Consider the following 6,000-nt stretch of genomic DNA (forward strand, 5'->3'; position numbering starts at 1 on the left):
ATCCTTGCCGTGTCCACATGATCTGGGACTCAGTATACTTTTATACATCTCACTAGGAGGGATTTATTTATTTATTTATTTATTTATGGTGTGCATGTGCTTTTCCTGAGGCTTACTTGTAGAGGCTGTTTAAATACAATTTATGTGTTATCAAAGTGATGACACATCTGGCTAAAAATTGCTGTATTTTCTGGTCAGTGAACACAAAATTCATTCAACACAGATAATTCTTGGGCTGCAGTTGGAATAGCAGTTTTTACCATAAATGATTCACTGGGAATTTTTGGAAAGCCTGTCACTCGTGAAACACAGATTTCAGCAGGTACAGAACTGAGCTGTAATTTTATCGGGTCTCTGTTTACAGCCTCCACTTTGCTACTCGGCCACCTGCCAGCGAGATACCACAGGCAGCATTAGATAATCCTGTCCCGTATGACCAAGGTATATTCAGCTGATACTGACTCCTCCATCTCATTTACTGTAGCAGCCATTCTTCCCACGGTGGCTACTAAAAGCAAAATGTACACAAATATCAAAGAAATAGTCTTTCAGTTGTCAATCAAACCATCTGACCCTGTCTTTCTCCTTGCTCCCAGATTCAGCTCGCTCTTATCCTCTTCATTTCACCTTCTGCTCCAACTGCATATACAATTTTATAACAAGTTCTGAAAAATATGAAATACTTCCTCAATACATCACCTCAGTACCAATACAAACTTTAGAGAATTTACTGCCCAAAATAATAAATACTACCCTATGTTATTTTTAACACAATAAATTCTATCCCTTACTACTTCCCAAACACAACCTGCATAAGTGTTAGAGAGAAACTAAAAATCTACACCCCACATATGAGTCCTTAATCCAGCAGAAACAGCACATTCCTAATCACTAGAAAATGTGCGTATCTGGCTGGTTTACGTGGGCTAAAACGAAATGCTGCCGTTGCTCAAGAGGTGTGTGTGGCAAGAGGCAAGGATCACAGTGGCAGGCAGCAGGGGCGGTAGGGTGAAGTAATAAGTAGGTGAAATAATGGCTGTATGTGGCAATGCGGAGTTAATGGCTAATCGAGGGATTTTGTGGCTTTTCGTGGCTGGCCTCAGTTTAGCTTCATGAAAGATTCCTAAAGCTGAATATTTGTCTGTGAGAACGTGTGTGCATTGGATCAACAGTAAAGCATGCGTGCCTGGAAGTGTATGTACTTTCATATATATGCAGTGTCTATCTGATTCTCAGAGCTGATGCAAATAACTCTAGAAATATTAACTAATACGTGGGAAATAGACTGTGTAGGATAAAGGTAACTCACAGACAATTTCTATTTGATACTGCACTGAAGAGCAGTGAAAGTATGTTCTTACCATACAGAGTTTTTAATATTCCCATTTCTCCATATTCTACGTTTATTGGTGTACAGATTTGACTCTTTAGGAGTAGCTGTTGATCAATCTTGACAATTAAATTTGTTTCATGTTCAAATGAATGAGCTGCAAAACAGCTCTTGACAAAACATCAGTAACTTTGGGAAACTACTTGAGCTGAAAACATTTGTACGTTATCTCAACTTTCACCTCTGTTTATGAGCTTTAAAAAATCAGTGTTTCATTTGTAGCATACATCAGTCCAGTGGGCTAACTGGCCTTCACACTGCTTTGACCTCAAGGGGCAACTGCTCTAGTTTCACAAGAAAGCATTCCTACGTACTGTGAATATTCATAGTGTATGAACATTTTTTATCTGTGAAGCAAACAAGTGCATTCATTCTCAGCTGAGTAACTTCCCATGGAAATTGATTCAGTAAACAACAGTCGGTAAGTTCTTCACCACTTCCCTGGGTACCCCTTCTAGATTACACCATCTGTGAGGAAAGGAAGGAAATCACCACAGCTAATAAGGCTGTCTTCATATGAAGAAATGAGTACAGAAAGTTTGGAAAGATTTGTGTACCATTTTGTCTTCGTTTTGCTCAAAAAGGGAAAGATTAAATGCTAATACAGAGGCAGAGAATAGGAAGAATGTGGGATGGGTAGCAAAGAAAAAGGCACATAAACTGAAAAACAAACAAACAAACAAAAACCCCATCCACTACGTAGTATTAATATTACAAGCTAATAGTTTGGACAATAAATGCTGCTCGTAGCTGGGGCCAGACATTCTTGGATGTGGTACTCAATGAATTCCTCTTTCAAACTGTCACCAGAAGTAAAGTGTTTTGATGATTCAGGAATACGCCATCAGAGGCCTGACTGTAGATAATAACCCTAGAGCAGGTGATCATAAATTGTGCGATGAAAGGTAGAGGTGAAAAAGAAGAATATTCTCAGTGTCAGAAAAACAGACTTGATAAATGAATGGACCTGGCAGTAAAACCAGCTCATGTAAAATGGAATAAAAAATTTGGATGTGGAAGAAGCCTTAACTATCTTAAAATCGAAGTTGCTAATTCCACTGTGATTCTGTATCATGCACAAGGCAAAAAGGTCTACGGGAAGGGGCTTCAAGGCCTAACTAGGAGAGAAGTACCTGCACGGGAGAGAGAGGTATGAATTATAAGCAGAGAGTATAAAAACAAAATAGAAAAAGAAAAAAAGTCCAGTTCAGGAAAGATCTTCAACATCAATAGATATGAAAATGAAGGGAGAATTTATCTGGAAAATCAGGTTAATTTAGACCTTGTGCCTGGTATCTGGAAAAACAGCCAGATGTTATCCATCTTTTTGGTCAGAAAGAAGTAATGATGCTTCCCAGTGGGAAAAAAGTGGGAATTAGAGATACTCTACATCAAATTCTAAAACTAAACACATATTTTTCTCAATTTTCAGTAGAGATGGTGATGCTGAACAAGAGGCTAGAGGACAGGATGGCTGATAGCTAGGAGGGAAAGGAAATCAATTGCTAGTATCACACATAAGATGAAAGTAAAGCACACACTACAGCCTCTAGGCAGAAAGAATGGATAGATAATGCCCATTCCAGAAGTCAGGAAAGAGGGTCAAAGGAAATCACTTGTCTCGTAGTAAGCTTTTTAAAATAGGCATAAGAGGAGAGGATGAAGGGTAATGCTTGTTTACAACAGGTGGACCTGACCAGATTAACCTAATATCTTTCTTTGATACTATCATTCACCTTCTAGATAAAGGAGGAGATGGTGGAGCAGAGTAGTGTCAGAGACTAGTGTAAGCAATGGACTATCCATAGAGGATAAAGCAAAATAGATTAATCAGAGGTGAAGTATCTGAGTAAATAAGGGGTTGGTTTGTTTTGCAAAAGGTCAGTTTGGGGCTTAAACCTAGATATTTTCATTAATGACACAAGAAGGTGGTAGGAAATAAAGTTGACCCAGTGCTAGGAGGTACCAACAGTAAGGAGAACCTGGAAACCATACACAGTTACACTGATGGAGAAATTGAAATGCAGCTAACTTCAGGGATACAGAAGCAAGATCTCTGGGGACCAATATCAGAAATTTCCTCTAGCAGCTGGGTGCTCATCACTTCAGGACGATGAAGGACGGAATATTCTCGTTTCTTAGAGCATGACAGGGGATGCCATTCAGCTTCAGCATTAGAACGCCAAATGCAATCTTAAACGTGGCTGGGCGACGGGTTAGGTGCCTTCACACAGGCACGTAATTGGCAGTGTGGAAGTGCTTATTTGGAGCTCCACGCAGGCAGCCATGAGCTGGCTCCAAGATGTAACACACTGAAGGGGCTGATGTGCCATGATTACTCCTGTTGCCTTCATTTCAGCTTTGTTCATGTTGTTAAATTGGGTAGGGACAGACAGCCACAAGCTGTCAAGCCAGTTTGTAATTAAGCCATGACTTAGCATGGCTTAATAAGTTACTGCTCCACAGACGAGCTGTAATAACTGCCTGCGTGCATGCTCTCAGCTTGTCCAGCTGCTGAAATAAAATGTATTAGCTTAAGCTGCTGTCCTCTGCTAGTGTCCCAGCTGATAAGCAGTAGTTTGGGTTGGTAACAAAATCACTTGTGAGCGTATCTTCGTGCTTTTCCTCTGTGCTACAGGGAAGCTCAGAGAAAAATGAATGTAGGTAGTACAGGAGGTAGGTGAGTAGTGTTAGTATTGTGAACTTTTTGCTCTGAGACGTCTCCTTTTTCTGCCTAAAATCTCGCTAAACTCTACTATGACGTTAGAACATCATTTTTTGCTTAGCCTGCTCTTACCCATCATCCCCAATGTGCTTTCATCGTTATTACTGCCCTGTCTGGCTCTTCACCGACTATCGGGACTTTGGATTACTTTTTCTACCCTTTGACTGAAGCATTTGAAGAGAGCTTAAAATGCTTTAAGAGAGTTCAAAAGCTTAAGCATAATCAACTGTAAAGTACTTATGTTCTTATCTTTTAAGCTTATGTTATTGAAGAAGTCAATCAAGTTTGGCAAGTAGGCTTGTTTTCAGGCTCCATAAAATACACCACTTCTGGTAACAGTATCCTCTCAATTTTCAAACGCTGTATGGAGACGGCGCTTTACAGCAGACACCATTCTAATGAAAATTCAAAACGTAAAGCATGAGATTCAAGAAGAAATTACACCATCTGAAGGGATTACCATTGAAATACGCCACTTTTAACTTAGATATATTTTTGTCTATGCAATTCCATTGCTACCTTTTCTTGCCCGGTCACATTTCTGTCCTAAAAATGTCTCTAACAGAAAACACATGACAAGGGGTTAACTGCTTCCTACTTAATCTCTGTAATGTTTTCCTACTTTATATGGAATCACCATTACTCTGAATTTACTGTTTCACCTTTCTTTACTGTGACTACGAGAAGTAATTGCCTGGGAGGGTGGCTCCATAAAACTGGTGACATTTTAGGAATACTTTCCTACAGTCGTGCTGCCCATGGTTCCTCTTTCTTCCCACTTTGGAGGGAGAAGAGCAGCGTGGAGCCCCAGCCAGAGGTGGGGGCTGCAAGACGCCCCTCTCACCTCGTCTGAGAACGAGAAGCTGCCTAGGATGGGCAACGCATCTAGCAGGAGCAAGCTGATTTATCAGCATGGTTTGTATTATTTCAGGACATTTCTGGTGAGGGCATCCAGCCCGGCTGTTAAACAGGGATGGATGAGACTCATCATCGTTCTGGGTGGAAAAACCACCAGCAACCAGATTGTGTGGTATGGAGGGCTGCCCCATCCAACACTTGAAATGTACTGATGAGCAAAGTGGGTCTTGAGAGGGTTTTTTCTTTTTGTGAAAAGTCTTTCTGACAGAAACTTCATGTGTGTCCAGTAGGTCACTGAACCTTTTCCTAAAGCACCAAATTGCAGCAGGGACTGAGTAATTTATAGATGTGTGCAACTGATGAATACACACTGAGTAGTTAATTGCAGAAGTAGAAAAAGAAGGCGGCAAGAAATGAAACAAACCAAGACAAGCAAGCCCACAGCAAAGGAAAGGCCTCTGTTTCTCTAACATCTCCTCACACCTGAGCAGTGGTCGCTAGTATCCAGCCCCAGAAGCAGCCCAGCAGGCCGGGGCTGCAGACGTGAGTGGCTGCAGGCTTGCTAATGGAGGCTCTGGGTGGCGACTCCGTCAGTCACCAGCAGCAGGCCCACCTGGTAGGAACAATAGGCTGCACTCCGGATTGCTGTGAGCAGGACGGCTAACTCCAGATAGAGCCCTCCCCCCAGCTGTTACAAAAATACTTAATGCTTCCTTTCCTGCATTTTCGTGGGAGGGTATGCTAGGGGCTGTCATTGACCAGCAGAGTCAAAGCAGCTCAGCTGCTTTGGGGCCACTTCAATCCTGAGCTCTGGGCAGGAAGCTTTGCCTTCTGCATGCTGAACCCAAGCAGGGCCCCTGCATCGTCTTGCAGTACCCACAGGTCAAAAATGAGTTTTTAATATTAAGACATATAATCACGTAATGAATCTGCACAGAGAAAAGCAAAGCAGAATGTAGGCCAGACTCCATGTTGTTATTTATTCAGTAAGTTCTTCCAATTAACAGTGGTTTTTTTGTTGTTGTTG

The sequence above is a fragment of the Aythya fuligula genome, chromosome 3 (genome assembly GCF_009819795.1).
Source record: "Aythya fuligula isolate bAytFul2 chromosome 3, bAytFul2.pri, whole genome shotgun sequence".
Taxonomy (NCBI): domain Eukaryota; kingdom Metazoa; phylum Chordata; class Aves; order Anseriformes; family Anatidae; genus Aythya; species Aythya fuligula.